We start from the raw sequence: 24,816 nt of genomic DNA on the forward strand, positions 1-24,816 counted from the left end.
TCTCATTAAATAGAAAATATAAAACAGAAATATAGCAGGCCACTAGACAGTGCAGTAGATAGAGCACCAGGCCTGGAATCAGGAAGACTCATCTTCCTCAGTTCTAATCTGGCCTCTGACACATACTAGCTGTGTGGCTCTGGGCATGTCACTTAACACTTTCTGCCTCAGTTTCCTCATCTGTAAAATGGGGATATAGCAGAGAAAGAAATGGTCAACCATTCCAGTATCTTTGCTAAGAAAACCCCAAAGGGGGTCATGGAGAGTATGAAATGACTGAACAACAAGAAATGGGAGTATTCTCGCAATGATCTGGACTGCTAATGAACCAAGAAAAATGAGGTCATTTTGTGAGCTCCTCCTCTCCCCAGATGCACACTTCATAACCCCTTCTACCCAGTGTGAAAACAGCAACACATCTGTTCTCCATGAGCTACCAACCGCGCAGAGGTAGGGGGAACAGAATAAGACTGTTTGCCAAAAGGAGCCAAAAGTCTTGCTCACTCCCAGACCCCTTTGCTGAAGTTCACTGGCTGACCCTGCTGACCTCTGCACCTCAAACCAGCCTGAACTAGCCTTGCGGTCAGCTGCTGCCTCACAACATCCTGCTCCTGTGTCTCACCTGTTGCTGGAAAGGACAGTCCATGCTCCACCATAAGACCTCCCCTTTGTGGTTTTCAAGCATAAATCAACTCTGCCCCACTTGGGTTGTGGGCTCCATGGTACCTTCAGAACTGAGGCTCTGACATGCATGTCTATATTTCCCTTTTAATGGTTTTGTTTGGACTCAGCCAGATCTACTCCATATCTGAGGCGTGGATTTGGGTCTGTTTTCTTACACTGACACCATTATCTCTTCCCTTCCTTTGCTCCAAGTCTCCGACCCCTATTGGCAAGACCAGACTCTCCATTTGTGCTCTTTATTTCCTCTCCCATCTCTGCTGGGAGGCCACCCCTTCAATTCATCTCTCCCAGTCATAAAAGAGAGTTGGACTAGCAAGCCTTGGAGATCTCTGCCAGCTCTAAATCGAGGAATCCCATCAATCCTTCCTCAGACATTAAAAGTGGCTTCCTAGTGTTTCTAGGACAACACAGAAGTCCTTAAACTGGCTCTGAAAGCAAGCTCTCCACAATGAGGGCCCTCCTCTCTGCTCAGCACTGACACTGATGCACTTTTCTCCTTGCTTCCAACCTACCTTTCTGGGTCTCAGACACGTAGCTCCTCTTTATACACTGCCTGGTCAAGCAAGCCTTGCTGTCCCTCTTGCATCTCCAACTTTTAGAAGTCCTGGCTTCCTTTAACAATCAGCTCAATAAGGGAGCTCCCACAGAAGGCCTTCTCCAATCCCTCTAGTTAACAGTGCCTTCATCCAGAAATTACTTTACATCTGTTGTTTATATCATCTCCACAGAGAAGGCAGCAGAGCACAGGAGAAAGCCAAAGGACTCAATCAAGAAGACCTGGTGTCAAGACCACTGTGCTGGACTGGCTGTGTGCTGCTAAGAGTAGGAACTGCAGACCTACAATGAGCTCACTCCCTCACCAGGAACTTACCTGTGCCAATAGGAACTTTACACACACCTAAGTGTAATAACTGTCTCTCCTGATGAAATGTAAGCTCCTTGAGGTCAGAGCCTATTTCAATTTTTGTCTTTAAAAATCAATTCTGCCTATATCAGATCGTATGCCCTCTTGGGGATGGAGGAAGAAAAAACTAGAACTCAAAACCTTGTAAAAGTGAATGTTGAAAACTATCTCTGCATGTAATTGGAAAAAATAAAATACTATTAAGTGGGGGAAAAATAAAAATTATTTTTGTCACTGCATTAGAAGGAATAAGCATCTTTATAGAGCCTACTATGTTCTAAATACTAAGGACTTTGCAAATATCATCTCATTTGCTAACAGGTGACTAATCAATTTTGTTGACTGATTACAGCTGCACCATCTATCTCCTTTGGTCTACTGTTCACTGTGTTTGCAGAAACTATCATATATGCATGAGAGGACATGGGGGAGGGAGGGAAAAGAAGCACAAACACAATTAAGAGATGCTTATATTATTACTTCATTCCAATGGGGTCAGAATCACACTGGACTCCCTCTTACTGTCCAGTCCCTGAGATTACAAGCTATAGTATTTCTTTTTTATATCTGTCCTTGATTCAGGTATGAAGAATGATACTATAAACAAATTAGGGGAACAAGAAATAGTGTATTTGTCACATTTATGGAGAATGGAGAAATTTTTGACCAAACAAAAGATAGAGAACATTATGAACTGCAAAATGGATAATTTTGATTACATTAAATTGAAAAGTTTTTGCACAAACAAACCCAATGTAACCTAGATTAGGAGGGAAGCAGAAAACTGGGAAAGAATTTTTGCAACTAGTGTGTGTGATGAAGGCCCCATTTCTAAAATATATAGAGAACTGAGTCAAATGTACAAGAATACAAGTCATTCCCCGATTGATAAATAGTCAAAAGATACGAATAGGCAGTTTTCAGAGGAAGAAATTAAAGCTATAATCATATGAAAAAATGCTCTAAATCACTATTGATTAGAGAGATGCAAATCAAAACAACTCTGAGGAACCACATCACACCTATCAGATTGGCTAACATGACGAAACAGGAAGATGATAAATACTGGAGAAGATATGGGAGAGTTGGAACACTAATTCATTGTTGATGGAGCTGTGAGCTGATCCATTCTGGAAAGCAATTTGGAACTATGCCCAAAGGGATACATAAATGTGCGTACCCTCTGACCCAGTAATATCACTTCTGGGACTGTATCCCAAAGAGATCATAAAAATGGGAATAGGACCCACTTGTACAAAAGCATTTATAGTAGCTCTCCCTGTGGTAGTCAAGAACTGGAAATCAAGGGGATACCCATCAATTGGGGAATGGCTGAACAAGTAGTGGTATATGAATGTAATGGAATACTATTGTGCTATAAGAAATGATGAACAGGAAGACTTCAGGGAGGCCTGGGAGGACTTATATGAACTGATACTGAGTGAAAGGAGCAGAACCTGGAGAACTTTGTACACAGCAACAATCAGTGTGTGAGGAATTTTTCTGGTAGACTTAGTCCTTCACAGCAATGCAAGGACCTAAAAAATTCCCAATGAACTCAAGGCAAAATGCCTTCCACATCCAGAGAAAGAACTATGGAATTGGATTGCAGAATGAAGCAGACCATTTTCTCTTATGTTATGTTTTATAGTTTCTCCCATTCATTTTAATTCTTCTATGCAACATGACTAAGGTGAAAATGTATTTAATAAGAATGTATGTGTAGAACCTATGTAAGATTGCACACTGTCTCGGGGAGGGAGGGGGAAGGGAAGAAAAAGAGGGGAAGAGAGGGGGTAAAATCTAAGATATATGGAAGTGATTGTAGAAAACTGAAAACAAAATAATTTTTAAAAAAATAACAGCCTGGGCAGGATGATCCAAGGTCAGAGCCACGACGTCAACATCAGGTTGCCTAATGCCAAGGCCAAGGCCAGGACTCTTCCCAAAATGCCATGCTACCCTGTGCAGGAGGCCCAGATGAATGAAGAAGAACTCATGCACACGGAAATCACCACCACCAAAGAAAACCTTATACACTTTTTGTCTTTGAATTTTACTGGAAATGATGAGTTTACTTTTGAGAGAACTAAAAAAAGTAAAAAGTGTTGTTATTTTTAAAGAATATTCATGTTTATTGCCAAACTATTCCAGAAGCTCTATCAGTCTTTGCTAGTCAAGACTATAATGGGTATGATGACTACAAATAACTTAATTTAGAAAATAATGCCATTAAACACAAAAAGCAGTTTCTTGAACTGAGTTTTTCATGTTCCATTTTAGCAATGGTTAATATGACTAGGATTCAATTGCATTTAATCAAAATCTGCATTTGGCTTAATGATATTTTTAAAAAAATCAAATCTCTAACTTCCTCCAAATGCATTCAGACTTCCGACAACACAGATTTTGTAATTTACTGTTACAAAAACCAGGACTCATATATTTAGTTAAAAAACAAAAACAACCTTATGAACATCTGGCTGTGGGATTCCTAACTGACAAGGCTGCCTTGGAATATTCTGGTGGAGTGAGGAGAATGTATAAGGAATATTTCCCCTCATCTCCACTCATTTCACTGTTTTCAAATCAGCTTGAGAGTAGGCATTTTTGGGAGGGGCTATCTTAATATGGGATAATACTCACAGTAAATCAACCCAAATTTGCCTTTTACTTTTATAGTGTCAAACTCTAAAACGTAAGTTAATGGTGAAAAAAATCTATCTGTACAACAAACAGAAAGAAACTATACTCAATTCAGCAATATAGCAAACTAAATTCAATTCAGCTCTGTGCTAGAGCCCCTGAGGGGGATACAAAGTTGAGAGGAAGGTGCCTGGCCAGTGTCAGAGACAGCTGATGTGTCTCACAGACAGACACTCCCAGTACAGCTGGATAGAGCACCCACAGAGTTCATCCATATGGAAAGACCCTGCAAAGCTACAATGAACTGGACCTCAAATGGAACACAAGAGTACAATGAGTTTGGGAAACTGTGTGGTTCTTCTAGTGAATCAAAGTATTTCCCTAAAACAAAGATCCACCATTTTAATACCACTATTCTTCTGGTCACATTTTATATATGTCCCTGTTTCATGGTATATCGCAGGATGCTGCAGGAGCCCAAGGCAACACATTATAAATGAGCAACTGCATGCAACATAAAGGATACACCAAAGAAGAGGACAACTAGAAAAGAGGATGGGATAGCTCTGCACCCAGACCAAATGGCAGTCTATGGACCCCACCAGTGTCCACTATCTAACAGAGGCCCTCCCTAGTCTGGAGTTACAAGAGCCTGGAATGAGAGTCACCAAGGATGGGACAGAGGGGGATCTGAATCACAGAGAGCTGACCCACCTCAGTGGGATCACAGAGCCATCCAAGTAGGGGTAACTGAAGCAGCAAGAGCACATGAGGGCTGAAAAGGCAGCGAGTATCATCCGACTACGCCTTATAAGCTGAGGCACTACCATATTAACTTCACTAGACATCTACTGCACTCAGAGGACCCCAACAGACCTTGCCTGTGCAGAGGTAAAGCAAGCCAAGTAAAATGTCACCAAAGGAAAGAGAATGAGAGATCTGAGAAGACTGGGAGACAATGAACCTCTCAGGGCACAGGGGAGACATAACTACTCCATCTCACTGTCACCACAGCTATACCCGCCACAACTCATTTCAAACATTAAGCACCAGCTCTGTAACAGTGCCTTATGTTTCTCCAGAAGGTGAAAACAGTCTTGTTTCTCAAAGAGTAAAAGAGACAGAACTACATCAGTCTTTTGATCCACAAGCTTAAACGCATCCCCACACAGGTTTCACTGACTTAAGAGAATTAAAACAGGCCTCAAGGGGGCAGCTTAAGGTGGGACAGCGGTTAGTGTACCAGTCCTGGAATCAGAAGGACCTGAATTCAAATGCAGTGTCTGACACGAGCTGTGTGACTCTATGCATGTCACCTATCCCTGACTGCCTACAAAATAAATACATAAAATAGGCCTTAAGGAGCAATTATTCCAAACCTTTCATTGTGTAGATGTACTAAGAGAACCTCATATAAGCCTACTCTCATGGGGGGAAATGTTCTTTTTGAGGGTCTCTATATCCTCCAAGTCTAGCACAGTAACTTGAATTATGCCTGTAACTGTACAGAGTCTTGGATTTAAAGCAAAATTTGGCCCAAGTGCCAAAAAACAACCTAGAGTTCTGGAAAAGCCCTCTTCCAAATCATGACTATCTCCACCTGCTCCTATGACATCTTGAATTTATCTTGATCAAAGATGAGGATTTAAGACAAACACAATAATTTTCTTTTGATCACTAATACTTCAACAGTATTTTCTACTCTGTAAAATGAGGATGAACTCTGAAATGCTATATACACATGAAGAGCTTTTCTCCATTGCAAAAGAGAGTATTCTTTTGGCTACCTTTTGGAATCTCTAAACAGATTTTTTAGGGGCCAGCCCAAGGACCTGTGCTTTACAACTTTAGATCTTAGAATGAATGCATTTTTCCACCGACAGTATATTTATAATGAAACTTTCAGAAACATAATGTTTGTAAGCTGTGACTGAACACAGGATCTTGACATACAAGGAAGACAAAAAAATGTCATTCAACAAATATCTACTGAGCACCTACTATGGGCAAGACACAGGAGGAAGGAAACAAAACAAACTGAACAAGGCAGGATCCCTAAGCTTTCAAAAACGTGTCAAGGGTCATGAAGCCAAGGGGCACAGGGAAGAAACTCACTGTGGAAAGCACCAGAAAAAACCATCCTACAGAGATTTGGGGAGACTGGGGGCCTGGGACCAAGAAAAAGATCAATTGGTGAACCAATTGCTATATGCAACCTACCCAGTGCATCAACAGGGTGCCTAAGAATACGGTCAACACCATGGAAACAGTGCCCTTAAGGACGTCTATCAGGTTGGCGTCTTCAACTCCCACATGCTGCCTAAGCTACAGTGAAACTGTGTTACTGTGTGCGCTGTACCATCCACCCAACCCTGATTCAGTCTTCTGAGTGCCACCTCTGCATCCCCTCTAAAGACCATGTAAAGAACTACCGGCCAGAGTGAGACCCATGAGGTGGGCTCTCCTCCAAATGCATCTACAAAATGCACAAACTAGAAGGGAAAATGGCAGAATAGAAGAAGCATTTTTCTGAAGTGGCAGAGCCAACCAAAGGCTGGGGTGTGAAGTCAGAAGGAGAGGTCTGTGACGATGGGGTGGGGCCAGCCCAGAGCCCAGAGGCAGCAGTATCAGCAGGGGGCTTTGGAGGCAGGAGAAGCAGCAGCCGCTGCCTCTGGAGCTCTCTGCCCAGAGACAGTAAGAGGGTCAGAGAACTGGTCAGAAAGAGATGACCAGAGACCCTTGTTCTGGTACTGGGGACAGAACTGGGCACTGCTTGGCCACTCCATTGCCCATCACTTAGTCACTCACAGGTGCAATGGACCAGCACCCCTGGTCACAGCTCCACAAGCGCTGGTGGCTCCTTCCTAGGAAGCGCCAGAGTGCAGACCACAAGATCAGGGACCACATCTGTCCTCAGATCACATGACCTTGGAAGCACAGAAAGTTTAGGAGATATCCAGAACTAGTTCGCAGGTGAACAGAGTCCAATTTTAATATAGTGAAATGTTTTAAAAAGTTCACAAGTCAAGATAGAGGCTTGAAAAATGAGCAAGTAACAGCAAAAGAACTGGACCGTAAAAGGCTACTACAGTAACAGGGAAGAGCAAGACACAAATCCAGAAGGAGACAATGGTGTGAAAACAGCTACAAGCAAAGAAAAAAAAAAGAAGCGAAGTGTTAGCAAGTCCAACAAGAATTCCTGGAAAAGCTAAAGAAAGACATTTTTAAAAGGAGCAAAAAAAGTTTTTGTTTTTTTTTTTTAAATCGAGTAAGAGTGGTAGAGGAAAAACTTGGAAAATAAATGAGAATGTTGCCAAAAAAAACTAGGGAAAGAGAATTGGTAACTTGAGAACTTGGTCAAAGAGGCACCTAAAAAAACAGAACTGGCCAAATAGTAAAAGAGGTATATAAAAGCTCGCTGAAGAAAATAATTCCTTTTTAAAAAAATTAGAAAATGCACCAGACCAGAGGGAACAAAATATATATCTAGAAGAGTGTAAAAGTCTTCTAAATTCAGAAAGAAATAAGACGGCAAGGGGATAGGATAGGGCAAGAGGATCAGGGAGAGACTCTTAGAGGGGTGAGTAAGTTAAGGAATAGGAGGGCAAAGTGGCAGTAGAAGTAAAGCAGAGGAGTGAGGGGGGATAAGGTAAACAGGGCAAGAAAGATAGTGGGGAAAAATAGAAAGGAGGTAAATACACAACAAGTAATTGTCGCTTGGGATAGAATGGGAATGGGATGAGAGTTTACCCATACAACAGAAATTGATAGCAGATTAAAAAGGTGAATTCAATGATATGCTGCTTTTAGGAGACATCATAAAAATGAGAGATATACACAAAGCTAAAAATAAAGGGCAGGAGTAGAAATTAGTATGTAAAAAAAAAGCAGGGGTAGTAATCATAACAAAGTTAAAATAGATTTAACCAAAAGTGAAACATAGAGAAACTACACTATGTGTCAGCAATATTATTCAATATGGTTTTAGACTATTTAAAATACCTAGACAGTATAAAATACCTGAGTGTATACCTGCCAAAGACATAGGAACTATATGAACAAAAACATAAACCACTTTTTATACAAATAAACTCAGATCTAAATAAATGAAGTAATATCTATCATTCATGTAGGCAAAGCCAACATAATTTTTTAAATGATATTTTACCTAATTTACTTATACAATGTCATCCCATTTAAATTACTGAAAAATACTTTACTGAGTTAGAAAAAATAATAACAAAGTTCATTTGGAAGAACAAAAAGTCAGGAAATTCAAAGAAACCAGGGAAAAAAGATGTGAAAGAAGGAGATTCAGCCATATCGGACCTTAAACTAAATTATGAGGTGACAGCATCGTTAAAGTTTAAAAAGAATCATTTCAATTATTTTAAATTAAAATTTTCTTGTATAAGTAAAACCTATGTAACCAAGAACAGGAGAAATGCAGAAAATTGGGGGGAAAACTCTCATAGATGTGATTGGGTTGGAATACTGTTGTGGTGCAGGAAATGATGAGCTGGTTGATTTAGAAAAACATGGAAACACTTGGCCCTATGAAGGAAGATGCTATCCACCCTCAGAGAAACAAATGAGAGGAAGAAATAAGCTTAGTACAATATTACATATATGTGTATGTATGTGTATGTTTAGAATATCTATGCATGTGTATGCTTAATTGTAGCCTTCTTGAGCATGGTGGGGGAAGGGAGGGGAAAAAAATAAAGTAAAAAGCACACAGCAGGGAACAAAAGAAAACCAACAAGGAAGCAAAGAAAAGCTGAGCAACCTGGAAAACAACGTCCAGTGTTTATTATACAGGTTTTCTTAAAATAGAAATGTTTTATACTGAATCATTTCTTATGGTCTGCTGTGTACATGGCAACGTTTTTTTCTCTTATTTTGTATTTAACTTTAAAACAAAAAATCTAAAATGCACCAGATCAATCCCCAAAGAGAAAATCCAGAAAAAGTCACAGTGCGTCATCTGTCCATCCCAGTTCTTCAGATAGAGGGGAGGTCTAAGGACAATGAGGACAAGGCTGGGGGTGGGCAGAGCACTCTAACACCCAAGGACAGTAGTCCAGCAAACCAACACAAGAGGAGCTCTCACACTGTATCAGGGTGACCCTCACCAGAGCACCACAATGGGGAAAGGCACCAACGAGCAGCTTTGTTGCCTACTACCCAGTTCTACATCACAGATCCAGGGTTATGTGAGAAAGGGACCCATGCAGAGGGGTAGCATTCCTGGCCAGTGAGTCCCAGGACCATGTACCGAGGAAGTCAGCAGGGCAACAGCTGCGTGGCTCAGACCAGGCTGGCAGAGGAAGAACCAAGGCAGGAATCCAGACCAAAAGAGCCTACAACCGTCCCTCTGAATCAACAGACTTTCTGGCTGGCTGACAAGACAGAGTCCAGTTGAAGTCTACTCTTGTGCAGACCCAGATTCAGGTCAGAGACTTGCTAAGCTTGGACCACGGCGGCAGCCATCACAAGTCCCCAGTCTGACCCTGAGATCCTAGAACAATATAATGCTCAATCCCCAAGAAAGCAGCCACAGGACCAGTGTGGCAGAAATCAGCAGACATCGAGTCCACAGTCAGGAAGGAGGAAGGAAGAAGAGGCAAACAAACTGAAAACCCAACCATAATGAGCTATTATGGTAGAAAGACTGCCCAAGATGCAAATGCAAAAGGAAAGAATGACAAGCAATATCTCAGAGAAAAATACAACTCAGGCACAAACTCAACTAGAATTCCTGGAAGAAATGAGTTATTTTTTAAAGTTTAAAAATATTTTTATAAATTAGATAAGAGCACTTGAGGAAAAAATTGGAAAAAAAATGAGTTTCTGAAGAAAGAATTAGAAAGGGAATTAACAGCTCAGCACAAAAGGTATAAAACTTCATCCATGCAATAAACTCTCTGAAAATCAGAATAGACTAAACAGAAGCTAATGACTTCATGAGGCAACAAGAAATATTAAAACAAAATCAAAGGCCAGAAAAAAATCTAAGAAAACATCATAGCAGTGACAACTAATCTAGAAAAGCTATACAAGGTGAAAAAACTTTAAGAATCTGTGGACTATTTGAACACTATGACCACAAAACGAGCCTAGACATATTTCAAGAATTTTTTTTTTTAAATCTAACTGCTGAGAGGCAGAGCCAAGAAGGCAGAGTAAAGGCAAGGACTTGCCTAAGTTCTCCCTCCAACTCCTCCTAATATGTTTAAAAATGACTAAACAAATTCTAGTGCAGCAAAACCCATAAAATCAAGTGAGAGAAGTAGGGGAAAAACTGGGAAGAGAAATGAGAGTGATGCAAGAAAATCATGAGAAAAGAGTAAAGGAGACACACAAAAAATACTGAAGAAAATATCATCTTACAAAACAGACTTGACCAAACGGCCAACGAGGTCCAAAAAGCCAATGAGGAGAAGAATGCCTTCAAAAGTAAAATTGATCAAATGGAAAAGGAGGTTCAAAAGCTCACTAAAAAAATAATTCCTAAAAATTAGAATGGAGCAAATGTAAGCTAATGACTTTATGAGAAATCAAGAAATAAAACAAAGTCCCCAATTGATAAATGGTCAAAGGATATGAACAGGCAATTTTCAGAGGAAGAAATTAAAGATATCTATAATCATATGAAAAAATGCTCTAAATCACTATTGATTAGAGAGATGCAAATCAAAACAACTCTGAGGTACCACATCACACCTATAAGATTGGCAAACATGACAGAACAAGACAATGATAAATGCTGGAGAGGATGTGGGAGAGTTGGAACACTAATTCATTGTTGGTGGAGCTGTGAGCTCATCCAACCATTCTGGAGAGCAATTTGGAACTATGCCCAAAGGGCTACAAAAATGTGCATACCCTTTGACCCAGCAATATCGCTACTAGGACTGTATCCCCAAGAGATCATAAAAATGGGAAAGGGTCCCACATGTACAAAAATATTTATAGCAGCACTCTTTGTAGCTACCAAAAACTGGAAGTCAAGGGGATGTCCATCAATTGGGGAATGGCTGAATAAATTATGGTATATGAATGTAATGGAGTACTATTGTGCCATAAGAAATGATGAACAAGAAGACTTCAGAGAAGCCTGGAAGGACTTATATGACCTGATGCTGAGTGAAAGGAGCAGAACCAGGAGAACTTTGTGCACAGCAACGACCACAGTGTGCGAGAGTTTTTACTGGTAGACTTGGAATTTTGTAATAACGCAAGAACTTCTGAAGAAAAAAATAATAAAATCCCAATGGTGGTTCTCAAGGCAAAATGCCTTCCACACTCAGAGAAAGAAATAGGGAAGTCATTCGCAAAATGTAGCAGATCATGTTTGTGTGTGTGTGTGTGTTTGTGTATCATGTTTTGATTTGTTATATGATTTCTCTCATTTATCTTAATCTGACTACATAGCATGACTATAGTGAAAATATACTCAATAAGAAAGTATATGTAGAACCTATACAGAATTGTATGCAGTCGTGGGGAGGGAGGGGGGTAGTGGAGGGCAGGTGTGGGGGGGATAAAATCTCAATTGTATGGCAGTGATTGTTAAACATTAAAAAATAAAAAAAATTAAAAAAAATAAAATAAAATAAAAAATAAAACAAAGCCAAAAGAATGAAAAAAAATAGAAGATAATGTGAAGTATCTCACTGGAAAAAGTTGACCTGGAAAACATCCACGAGAGAGAATTTTAAAATGATTGGACCATCTGAAAGGCATGATAAAAAAAAAAGCCTAGACATCATCTTCTGAGAAATGACCAAAGAAAACTTCCCTGATATTCTAGAACCAAAGGGGAAAACAGAAATTGAAAGAATCCACTGATCACCTCCTGAAAGAGACCCCAAATGAAAACTGCCAGAAATATTACAGTCAAATTCCAGAGTTCCCAGGTCAAGAAGAAAATATTGCAAGCAGCTAGAAATAAACAATTTAAGTATTATGGAACCACCGTCAGGATAACACAAGATTTAGCAGCTTCTACATTAAAGGATCAGAGGGCTTGGGATACGATATTCTTGAGGGCAAAGGAGCTAGAATTACAACCAAGAAATCACCTACCCAGTAAAACTAAGTATAATTCTTCAGGGGAAAAGAGACATTCAATGAGATAGAGGATTTTCAAGCATTCTTGACAGAAAAGACCTGAGATGAATAGAAAATATGACTTCCAGATACAAGACTCAAGAGAAGCATTAAAAAGGTAAATAGGAAAGGGAAATCGTAAGGGACTTAATAAGGTTAAACTGCTTACATTCCTACATGAGAAGACAATGCTTTTAACTCATAAGACCTTTCTCATTATCAGGGTAGTTAGGACAACTATAGATATAGACAGAGGGCACAGGTGTGAGTTGAATATGAAGGGATAATAGCTAAAAAATAAAACTAAGGGGTGAGAGAAGAATGTACTGGGGGAAAGGGAGAGGTAGAATGGGGTAAACTGTCTCACATAAAAGAGGCAAGAAAAAGCTTTTACAGTGGAGAAGACGGGGAAGGTAAGGAGGAGTTAAGTTAACCTCACTCTCATCAGAACTGGCTCAGAGGGAATAACACACACACACAACTGGGTACAGAAATCTATCTTACCCTATAGCAAAGTAGGAAGGGGATAAGAGAAATGGGGGGTGTGATATAAGGGAGGGCAGACTGAGAGAAGAGTAGTCAGAAGCAAAACATTTTTGAGGAAGGACAGGGTAAAAGGAGAGGGAGAACAGAATAAATGGGAATAAGGATGGAGGGAAACACAATAACAATAGCAACTGTGAAAAAATGATTTTGAAGCAAGTTTCTCTGAGAAAGGCCTCATTTCTCAAACATATAGGGAACTGAATCAAATTTATAAAAATAAGAGCCATTTTCCAATTGATAAATGATCAAAAGATATGATCAGTTTTCAGATGAAGCAATCAATGCTTTCTATAGCCATATAAAAAAATAATCTATCTCACTACTGACTGGAGAAATGCAAACTAAAACAACTCTGGTACTACCAGATACCTATCAGATTGGCTAATAGGACAAAAATGGTAAATGACAAATGTTAGAGGGGATGTGGGAAAAATGAGACATTAATGTACCCTTGGTGGAGTTGTGAGCTGATCCAACTATTCTGTAGAGCAATTTGGAACTATGCTCAAAGGGCTGTAAAATCATGTATTCTCTGACCTAGCAATACCATTACTAGGTCTGTATCCCAAAAGGGATAAAAAAAAAACAAAAAGGGAAAGGACTTATATGCACAAAAACATTTGGAGCAGTTCTTTTCTGAGGAGAAGTGATTATGATGGAATACTACTACGCTACAAGAAATGATGAGCAGGATACTCTCAGAAAAGCCTGGAAAGACCTGCATGGGCTGATGCAAAGTGAAATGTACTGTGTACAAAGAAACAGCAATAACGTAAGACAATCAGCTGTGAAGGACTTAGCTTTTCTCAACAATACAAGGATCCAAGACAACTCTGAAGGACTTATGATGAAAAATTCTATCCATTCCCAGAGAAAGAACTGCTGGTGTCTGAATACAAACTGCAGCATGCTTTTTTTTAACTTTATTTTTATTGAGTTTTTCTGTCTGTGTTTTCTGTCATAACATGACTATTATGGATATGTTTTGCATGATTACACATGTGTAACTTATATCGAACTGCTTGACTTCTCAATACAGTGTGTGGGGAGGGAGGAAGGGAGAGAATTTGGAACTCAAAGTTTTACAAAGAAATGTTAAAATTGTTTTTACATGTAACAGGGGAAAAGTAAAATACTAAACAAATAACAAAAAAGTTAAAAAAAACCTAATTGTCCAGATCTTCGGGTACACGAGGACAAAGTAGAAATAGAAAATTCACTAGTTATCTTCTAAAAAAATCCTTAAATGAAAACTCCCAGGAGCATTACAGCCAAAAATCCAGAGTTTCCAGGTCAAAGAAAACATACTTCAAGCAGCCAAAAAGAAAAGAACTCTAGTCCTGAGGAGCCACAGCTGCGATCACACACTACTTAGCAACCACTGCTATAAAGCAGCAGAGAACTTGGAATACAGCATTCCAAAAAGGACACAGGCTTACAGACAAGAATGATTTACACAGCATTCCTGACAAAACGACCAGAACTGGGGAGAAACTCTGAAGTTCAAGCACAGGAAAGAAAATCAACATAAAAAGGTAAGTAAGAATGAAATCTGATAAAAGACTAAACAAGGATAAAATACTGACATTCCAACACGGGGAGATTGTATATGAATACCCCCGAAATCTATCATCATTGGGATTCATAGAGGGAGTGCAATTAGACAAGGGTTGGGAATTGTTCTGTTATATTCTGATGATATCTTTAAGAATGGAACAAGAGGGGGAAAGGATTACATGGGGGGAAAGGGGTAGTGGAGTGGGCGGGGAAGGAAGGTTAGGAGAAATTATCTCACATAAGCTGGTTGCACAAATTCACATCTATGCAAACATGGAAGAAGGAGTGTGTGTGTGTGTGTGGGGGGGGGTGACTGACACTTCTGAACCTTGTTCTCATCCAAACTCCTCAAAAGAAGGGAGAATGCATACATACAAAGAGCTACATACAGAAATACATCGATCGCCCTTAAGAGGAGGGAGAAAGGGACAAAGGGAGAATTAAAGGGAGGGTAGCTTAAGGAAAGGACTAGACCTACAGAAAACAGACTCTAGGGATACACAAAAATATCTACAGCTCTTTTTGAAGTGCCAAAGAATGGAATGTGAGAGGATGCCTCTAAACTGGAGCAAAGAACAAGTTCTGGTATAAATGGTATATAAACGTTGTGCTGAACTCACATTAGAGAAATGACCAACTAGGATTCCAGAAGACTAACGCTGCCCAATTTCTAATAGAAAGGTGATGAATTCAGAATGCAGAAAGAGACAAACTTTTTTTTTGGACATAGCCAATATAGAAATTTGTTCTAATTTACTATACATGTTTATAATTGTTTTCTTGTGTTCTCAATAAGGGGTGGGGATAAGAAAGTGAATCCTGGCTGATTAAAACAAAATTTTTTTTTAGAACTATCCACCCATCAAGACTCTGGAACCCTTAAGAGGAGAATAAAATGGCCTAGTCTACCCTAATAAAAGGGTGGGGGCTGAGTCCTCAAAAAGGTGTTCTGTATTAAAATAGTTAAAATAAACATAATCGTAGAGATTTTAAAAATGTTATTACCATTAGTTAGGAGAGTAAAATATAATGATGTTACAGTAATTAAAACCAACTGTTTAACCCTAACATAAATTTTTCCAAGACACAATTTGAAGATCTGGTTAAATTTAAACAAATGTTTCAGGAAAAGGCCAAGAGAAAACAGTTTTAAGTCATTATCGAAAATTAAATCCAAACGGAAATCTAATTGCTTTTGTAGGAAAAAGAACAAAACCCAAGTCCCTGAAACCTTCATTTATCAGAGAAGGAAAACTGCCCCTGATATTTTATATCAGCTTTTGGGCACACCCTTTTCCTGCAATTAAAAAGCAAAAGGCAAAAGAGAAGATGAGACCGTGCCTCTCTTTGACACTGAGGCTCTGGGTGGCTAGGTGTCACATGGAATTTCATAACCTTAAGAACAACAAATAACTGTCCAGGGAGAGCCTTTCCAGAGTACAGGGACTCTTCTGACTTGGTAAAAAAGATAGAGTTACCAGTCTGTCCTCAGGGTCTTCAAGACAGCTTCAAACCTAGAATACCGCATGCAGGATAATTCTGTAGCTTTACCACTAATAATGCATGAGGACTCACAACCTCTAAGCTTTCAACATGATGCCTTGGCACACAGTAGGTACTTAATAAATGTCTGCAGAACAAAAACTATTCCCCAAAAAGTGGTCAAAACATATGACTAGTATTCCAAAGGCTTTCAAATTATTAACAACTACGTGAAAGAATGAGAATTAAGTATTAAAATAACCTAAGATTTCCCTTCACACCCAGCAAAGAGAACAAAACATGGGAACACAGTCAGTGTTGGAAGAACTGTAGAAAGCCAAGAACACCAACACACTGCTGGTAAGTTGTGACCTTCCACAAACATTGTGGAAAGCAATTTGGAATTGGGCCAAGAAAGTGACTAAAAAGTCCGTTAACTTTTAAGTCATAAATTCCATTGCTAAGCACAGACCAGGGAGGTTCCACCCATGTCCAGCAAAGTGTTTACAGCAGCCCTTTTTGTGTTTGCAAAGAACTGGAAACAAAGTGGATGCCCATGAACTGTTGAACGGATAAACAGATCATGGTACGAGAATATAACATCACTGTGCTGTAAGAAAAACAAATGAGTACAGACAAACACGGGCTCACATCAATTCATGTAAAATGAAGTAAGCAAGGTCAGGAAAACAATATAGGAAGAGATGACAACAATGTAAATTCAAAGCACCACCACCACAAAACAAGCAAAGCTCTATGAATAGACTTGGTCCCAAAGAAGGGATCTGAGAAGACACCTCCACCTCTCCTCCTGTGCTACAAGTGCAGAGCACTGTCTGGATTTGCAGACTTTTCTTTTCTATGTGCTGACCATTTTTGCTGAATTTTTTCTCTTTTTCCTGTTTTTCTCTACGAATAAAATTCTTTGTTATAAGAGATGGTTCTCTAGGAAGAGAAAGGAGGGGACACTTGGAAACCTAGGCAACATAAAAATAAAAGATTTCAATAACAACCAATTTAAAGGTAAATGTCCATTTCTTACTCTACTACTTGCAACAACCTGGCAGAGAGATTAAAAAGAAACTAGAACTAGCCAAAATCTCATATACAAATAATTGTTTTTGCATATGTATGATATGTATGTTAGAGCAAGCACCTACAATGCTTTGGGTAGCATTTTAAAACTTGCTACCCATCACTCCTACTATTACTGAGAACGAATCTGAAAATAGGAAGTTCACTTCCATACAGATTCTCCTGAAAACCTAAAAAGGGTGTGGGCATTAACTCCCCCATTCCCAGCACAATTCTCTCCTGACTAAATTCTTTGGCCATTTTGAACTAAATCACAACATCACAGATTTAGATCTGAAAGGGACCAACTTCCCTATTTTAGAGATGAGGAAAATGAGGCCCAGAGAGGCTGGCCAAATGACTTTCCCAGGGTCACAGAGTGAGTAAATGTCTGAGGGGTGATTTGAACCCAAGTATTTCTGTCTTTCTCCTAAAATCCATCCCTCTTCCAAACTTCCCTCCTACTGCTAAAGGCACTACCATCTTTTTAATCTCCCAGGTTCTAAACCTCATTATCACAGACCTTTCTTCATGCCAATCCAGTCTCTACCCAGCTACCAAAGAGATTTCCCTAAAGCCTAGTTCTGCCCCATCAACACTGTCTCCTGTCCCCCAATTCAACAAACCACAGTGTTTCCTTCTTACTTCAAATAAAATTTGCTTTGGCATTTAAAGTTCTTCACAAAGTGACCTGTCCAGTCTACTGACCCATTACATTCGACCATGCTCCCTCTCGTCCAGCCACAGTGGCTTCTGCTCCTACTCCTCACAAGTCCACTGTCTAGGCCTTAGAGTTGGCAGTCCAGCAGGCCTGAGCACCCAGCCTCCCAGAATCCCTGGCCTCCTTTAAGACTCCACGAAGCTGACAGCCCTGCATCCTCCTCCAAGATCCCTTTGGACTTGATTCACCTTGCCCTGTATACACACAAGTCTGCATGTCAAAGCTGTCTCTTAATTAGACTCTAGATGCACTCCTTGGATAAAAGTTGTTTGGCTTTACTTCCACCTCCCCTGGCCCCATCAGTGCTCAAAGATGAGTTTATTTAAATGGCCCTGGGTAAAAGAGGTCCTGACTCATTCATACCATACAGAACAAAAAAAAGATAGCCATACAAGAAGTATTCGATAACTTCACAATGGCCAGTGTTTTTATTAGTGTCAGGCTTCTTTGGGGGTATCACTGATGCCAAACTTGCAGGGGTAGACCCGGATTCTGAAGTGCTGTAAAGGCCTGCCCAAAGAGAAAGCTTGGGCAGATCCTATCAAGCTGGAAAGACTGGTGTATAGTCAGGTGACATCTAAGCCCTTTACTCTGTGAACTATGGACTGGCCTACTTTAGAGACAGGATCAGCACCAAATTGGCTAGGGGCTGATGGATTTTTCTGCCACCATGACTTCTGAAAACCAGTTGGAGTGGCAACTTGCACCATTGGAGGGAAAATCTGCACCAACAAAGTGGCTGGAACTAGAAGAGTTAAAGTATAAGCCACCAAGAAGTAGAAACCATGCCCAGCTACCAAACTTCCCTCCTACTGCTAAAGGTACTACCATCTTTTTAATCTCCCAGGTTCTAAACCTCATTATCACAGGCCTTTCTTCATGCCAATCCAGTCTCTACCCAGCTACCAAAGGGATTTCCCTAAAGCCTAGTTCTGCCCCATCAACACTGTCTCCCCTCCCCCAATTCAGGTTGCTCCTCTGTGGGTGTGAGTGTGTAAGTGCCCACCTTTTTGAGTGAGCGTGTAAGTGCGTGAGCCCAGCCCTCTTTGGGTGAGTATATGTGCCTGCCTCTCTAGTGGATGAATGTGAGTGTGTCCGCCCCCCCCTGCGATAAGTTGGGGTGTGTGGACCCTGTCCTTCCGTCCCTCTGTCTGGGTCTCCCTCTTCCCAGGGTTAGCAATGGTCTGCTCACACTGTTTTCCAAAATCTGCCTCTGGGGTGTGTTTTACACACAATAAAAAAATTTCCAAAGCTGTGGAACTAAATCTACATTGGGGCCAGCATCCAAGAAAGCCTTATTCCATCCACCCTCCCAACACATGATAGCCAACAAGGCCAGACCTCAGCTACTGTCCTCCTGCACAGCCTCACTCATGGATCACTTATGGGTCATTCAGAGTCCACTGCTGGTGTTGGTCCACAGAGGCCCACACACAGACCCACCAACTTCTCTGGGTGGTTGTGAGGCTCCAATAAGAGTCGTTTGTAAAAGCTAAGCCTGGTACTTCAGAAGTGTTTGTTCCCTCTTTTCCTTCTTAATTAAAGGATCAATAAAGCCCCCTTTACTGAGAAGGGAGTGTCAGCAAAGGAGCTGAACAATATAGAGGGCACACGCCTGGAGCAACACCCAGGGGGAAGAGGGAGACCCAGACAGAGGGACAGAAGGACAAGATCCACATATCCCAACTTATCGCAGGGGGGGCGGACACACTCACATTCATCCACTAGAGAGGCAGGCACATATACGCACCCAAAGAGGGGTGGGCACACGCACTTACACACTCACCCACAGAGGAGAAAGGACACACACTTACACGCTCACTCAGAGAGGGGCAAGCACACACGCACTCACCCAGAGAAGTGGGCACACGCACTTGCACACTTACTCACCCACATCCACAGCAGACATTCACACTCAGGCTCACTCACCCACAGAGGGGCGGGCACACGCCCTTACACACTTACCCACATCCACAGTGGGGCAGACATTCACACAGGCTCACTCACCCACAGAGGGGCGGGCACACGCACTTGCACACTTACTCACCCACATCCACAGCAGACATTCACACTCAGGCTCACTCACCCATGGAGGGGCGGGCACACGCACTTGCACACTTACTCACCCACATCCACAGCAGACATTCACACTCAGGCTCACTCACCCATGGAGGGGCGGGCACACGCACTTACACACTTACATACTCGCCCACACCCACAGTGGGGCAGACATTCACACTCAGGCTCACTCACCCACAGAGGGGCGGGCACACGCACTTACACACTCACCCCTCCTTCTCTGGGCAAGCCTGGGGAGGGGGGAGTGAGCTGCTGGCTCCGCCCCACCCCCGTGACCCCCTGGGCCCGCCCCGTGACCCCGCAGGCCCGCCCTCCGCCCGCCCCTCCGCCCGCCCCTCCTCACCGCTCAGCCGCAGCCGCCGACGCCTCTACATTCCCGGGGCCCCCTGGCCGCTCCCTGGGCTCGTCCCGGGGCTCGGCGGTAGCCCCGCGCCGGCCCCGCTCGCCGCCGCTCGCCGTCGCTACCTCCAGGTCTGCGCCGCGGCCGGTGGCTGCCCCATGGCCGCCCGGAACAGCAGCGACAGCAGCCGAAGCGGCAGCGGCGGCGGCGGCGCCTGCGGCCGGGCTCTTAGTGCGCAGGTGCGGCGGCGGCCCTGCGCAGACGCAGAAGTAGCGCCTCGTGTCGCGTGCGCCCCTCCGCGCGGGCCGCCGCCTCCCCCCCATTCTCTCTTAGCGCGCACGCGCACACACGTATTCGTGTCTCTTGCGCACCGCCTGGTCCGCATCAAACTCCCCGAGGCCAAGGCTGAGAGCCGAAGCCGCTGCAATCCGGCAGCCTACGCAGTCTTCACCCTGGATGACTGGGAAGGGGCAGGACCCGAGATTTCATCATCCTGATCGGCTGGGTCGGCCGGGGTCAGTCCCGCCTCTCGGTCTATGTTCCTCCCCCTGAGAAGCAACCCGCATTTATTAGGCGCCTCCTGTGTACCGCGAGACACAGAAGACACAAAAACGAAACTATTGGGGGTGTCAGAATCTTCTGCCGGAAGGCGGGTCCACACCCCCGCACCCTCAGGACGGGAAAGCGGTTACACAACCTTCACTTTACCTTCGGGTCCCTAAAACGTCTGATCCTAGCTGCCCAACCCCTGCGATCCTCGTAGTAAATTATCCAAGTTATTGTTCAATCCTGTGACCTCATTTGGGGTTTTCCTGGCAGAGACACTAGGGTGATTTGAAGAAACTGAGCCAACAGGGTGAAGTGACTTGCCCAAGGCCATACAGCTAGGAAGCGTCTGAGGCCAGATTTGAACGGGGAAGATGAGTCTTCCTGACTCCAAGGCCAGCTATCATCACCATTTGACAGATGGAGAAAGAGAGGCACAGGTCAAGTGATTTATCCAGGGTTGAACGGCTGTTAAGTGTCTGAGGCAGAATTTGAACTCAAGTTCAGGACTCATTCAGATGGAGGGGGAGATATTCCCCGCAATTAATCCTTGGACCACACAGTTTGCTCTGTTAACCTCAGAATATCTCAACAGATCCAGGCAGAGTCCCCAGTTTCCTTTGCAAGCACTCAAGGTAACAGTGTATCAGTTACAAGATAACTGTTTCCACAAAGGACTCAAGTTTCTCATAAACAATTAAACCACCTTTTCCAGGTTAACCAGCGGCCTAGGCATCAGTATTATAGGGCCTCTGTCTTTCCAGTGTAAGCGTTTCAACTCTATTAATAGTTTTCTAGACGCTACCCCTTCATGATGAGTCATAATAGTAGCAAAGGGCAAAGTCCTGTTTTCTCTCCTGCTCCTCCATATCTGAATCTTCAGTTCCTGGTGGATAATCCAGAAGCCTGCCTCACAGGAACAGTGAACACTTTTCTCTCTTTTAAGGGAATGGATCCCAATACCAATCAACTTATCTCCATTCTATGAGACCAAATCACTATTCTTCAAGAGGGGGAAGGGTTGTAGATGTATTGATAGTTACCCAAACCCAGAATCATAATCACCACGAGGTTCCAATGAGCACATATCCTCCTAGGCTCTAAGTGGGTGGATGAATGGGTCGTTGGAGGGAAACCAAAGAGACCCAAGGTCATGAGTACCTCCCCACTAGACTGTGAACTATTCTTTTGTCTGAATCTCCACCCAAATCAACTGGATTAACTTCAGTGACAATTATAATACAGCATTTATCACTTTGTATTTACTATTGCCTCATTCCCTATACCAGCTCATATCTACCATATGCCTCTTCATTGTCCTATGAGTGATGCTTATTTTTACTTTTTCAAAGACCTGGCATTAAACCATGTAATACTATAAACATGAAACAGAATGTTGGTACTACAAAGAACAAGCTATGAAAAGACACCTCCCCCATTCCTTTGAGGGGTGTGAAAGTACACAAGTATGGAACACTGCACATGCTGTCATTTTTTTTAATGAATTGATTAGTTTGCTGGGGGGAGGGGGGGTCCTTCCTCTTTTTTAAAAACAATTCTTTGTTCTAAAGAGGGTAGGGAGAAAGTTGCTGGGCCTAACATATCTTTCCAGCCTCACTGGACTTTTCTCCCTCTCCCTAGCTTACACACACACACAGACACAGACACAGACACAGACACAGACACAGACACACACACACACACACACACACACACACACTCACACTTACTTGCCCAAGCCTTTTCACAGTCTGACTCTACCCCGCCCCACCCCCATCCTGGAATACATTCCTTCCTCATTTCTGTCTCTTAGAATTCCTCTCTTCCTTCTGCGAAGAGTTTTCTGCATCCCTCAGCTCCTAGTGCCTTCCCCCTCAAACTACTTTGAAGGTATTTCTTTTTGTGTATTTGAATGTATATCTCATTTCCTACCTGACTACACTCATTATGAGACTTATCTGACAATAACCTGGTTGGATGATGGAGCCATAAACTTCTCCATTGCACATAACTGGCAATAATAATAGTAACTAACATCTATGTAACAACTCCTATAAGTCAGGCACTATGCTAAACATTTTATAAGTGTTATTTCATTTAATCTTTATAACAACCCTGGGAGGTCCCAGGGTTATTATTACAGTTGAGGAAACTGAGGCAAATAGATTTAGGGACTTGCTATTGAGTGTCTGAGGTCAGATTTGGTCTCAGGAAGATGAGTTTTCCTGATTCTAGATCTGGCGCTCTATCCACTGCAGGTGTTCACTTGGAGGCTGCTTTGGCTTTTCATCCTTCATTCTCAAAGATTACTGTTGTTGTGTTTGTCCTTCAGGACCATGACATCAAGGAGATGATGATTTAAGTGAGGCAGGGCTGTGCAAGGTCACCAACCTCACTTTCTTCTTCAGAGCCATCTGGGTCCAGTGGCTAGATATTCAGAAGGACGACTGGAGATGGCCCAGGATGCAATGGGAGACCTTGGCCCTTTTAGGCAAAAGTCTTTTCAGGTTCTCACCTTGAGTAGGTAATGTCCATTCAGTGAATAGGCCTCTTTAAGAAATGAGTCAAGGAATGTGAAAAAATGTTTACTATGAATGTATATGTACAACCTCTATCAGATTGAATGTTCTGTTGGGGAGGGGGAGAAAATTTGGAACTAAAAAGCTTGTGGAAGTGAATGTGGTAAACTAAAAATAAGTATATTTTTTTAAAGTAAAAAAAAAGAAATGAAGATGGCCCATTAATAAAAAAAAAAAAAAAAGCTCAAACTGGGAGGAGAAAGCCTTCAGGGCTGCTGGTCAAAAAGAGAAACAGTTACTATTGACATTAACTCTGAACCAGGAGGGCCCAAAAATTAGCCATCAAGTGATGCTTGGGCGGGGACCTAGATTGGACATGCTCCAAGAGGACCCTAATTAAAGTACATAAATGAATTAGAGGTGTAAGCTGAGTCCTCAAACCTACTAGTATGGGACTTTCTCCTCTTTGGAGATCAGTGCCCTGTACTTATGTGGAATTCCCACAAGAAAAGAGGAGAGCTCAGCTCCCTATGGACTGATTTTGACACTTGTAGTTTCTTTGGTCTTTGTATTGGCTTCTGGTTATTTCAGGCTTCTGGCTCCGAGAGAGCAGAGGGTTGATGACCATCCCGCTTCAAACTGCAGAAGGGAGAATAGGGCTGGGAAGACATTGACATGAGAGGAGCTAACAGTCTCCATCATGTCTTTTTCTTCAGCTCACTACACTAGAGACTTTGGTGAACTTCCCCTTGGGTGAGATCTGGGATTCTCGGTAACTCCACTGAACTTTTGGTTCCAATTGGAGAATTCCGTCACTCTGTATTGTCTGGTACGTTCTCCTATGTATAATTTCTCTGATTTTTGTTTTGACTTGAATATTTTGTTTTGACTTGAATATTTGTTTCTTTGTTACCTACTATGTGTGTTAACATTTGGTGGGAAAGGAGTTAAGCCTTGGGATAGAAAGCTTGGGTCTTCCTCTTCCTAGTAAGAAATAGCAATCAGAAATATAACTTGAACCTGAATAATCACATCCCCCAAACTAACAGTATCTAAGGGAAACAACAGGTGTAATTCTAATCAGATACCCCCTCTCTTTGGAGAGTAGAGAAGTAGTTAAACCTCTCACTGCAACCTTCTGCTTCCCTTCTGGGCAGGAATGGAAGTTTTCCTTGGAGAAGGGTGAGGGTGTTGGGGTACAGGCTCTAGGAACCCGCTGGAACCCTTCTTGAATCTTCCCACTGCCTTCAGGCCATAAAACTTCCATTATTGCTATGCCCAAATCTCTGTTACTCTTAACCTAGCTGGTTATCTCCAGGTAGCCTTCAGCTACTTCCCACCCTTAATCCTATCTTGGCTCCAGGCCCCCGACCTCTAGTAATCCCAGACTACTGGCCACTCCCATCAAGATACTCCTTAAACTCCTCCTCTAGTCACCCCACGCTACTTGGGCACCCCCTTAGATCCCTCCCTCAGTGTATATAAGATCCATTTTCCCTCCATGAAGGTGCTCAGATTCAATCTGGCCCCCTGACATTAGTAATACGAATGCTCAGACTCCTTAAGAGCCTAGCCAATATGGCGGATTTTCAATAAACTTTAT

At 42.2% G+C, this 24,816-nt stretch overlaps 1 protein-coding gene and 1 long non-coding RNA gene across 2 annotated transcripts in view; one reads left to right on the forward strand and one right to left on the reverse strand.

Annotated features, from left to right (window-relative positions):
* The window catches only part of NADK (NAD kinase), a 50,233-nt gene extending 29,855 nt beyond the window's left edge, over nucleotides 1-20,378 (reverse strand). Inside the window, exon 1 of the mRNA XM_072608552.1 lies at nucleotides 20,152-20,378. The gene's annotated coding sequence lies outside the window, so the exon portion shown is untranslated. The remainder of the gene's footprint in view (nucleotides 1-20,151) is intronic.
* LOC140504038 (uncharacterized) lies at nucleotides 14,308-16,950 on the forward strand. Its single transcript, XR_011966944.1, has 2 exons — nucleotides 14,308-14,430; nucleotides 16,220-16,950. It is a non-coding gene; the product is annotated as an uncharacterized lncRNA (long non-coding RNA).
* Nucleotides 20,379-24,816: the final 4,438 nt, after the last annotated feature.

The sequence above is a fragment of the Notamacropus eugenii genome, chromosome 5 (assembly GCF_028372415.1).
Source record: "Notamacropus eugenii isolate mMacEug1 chromosome 5, mMacEug1.pri_v2, whole genome shotgun sequence".
NCBI classification, from domain to species: Eukaryota; Metazoa; Chordata; class Mammalia; order Diprotodontia; family Macropodidae; genus Notamacropus; species Notamacropus eugenii.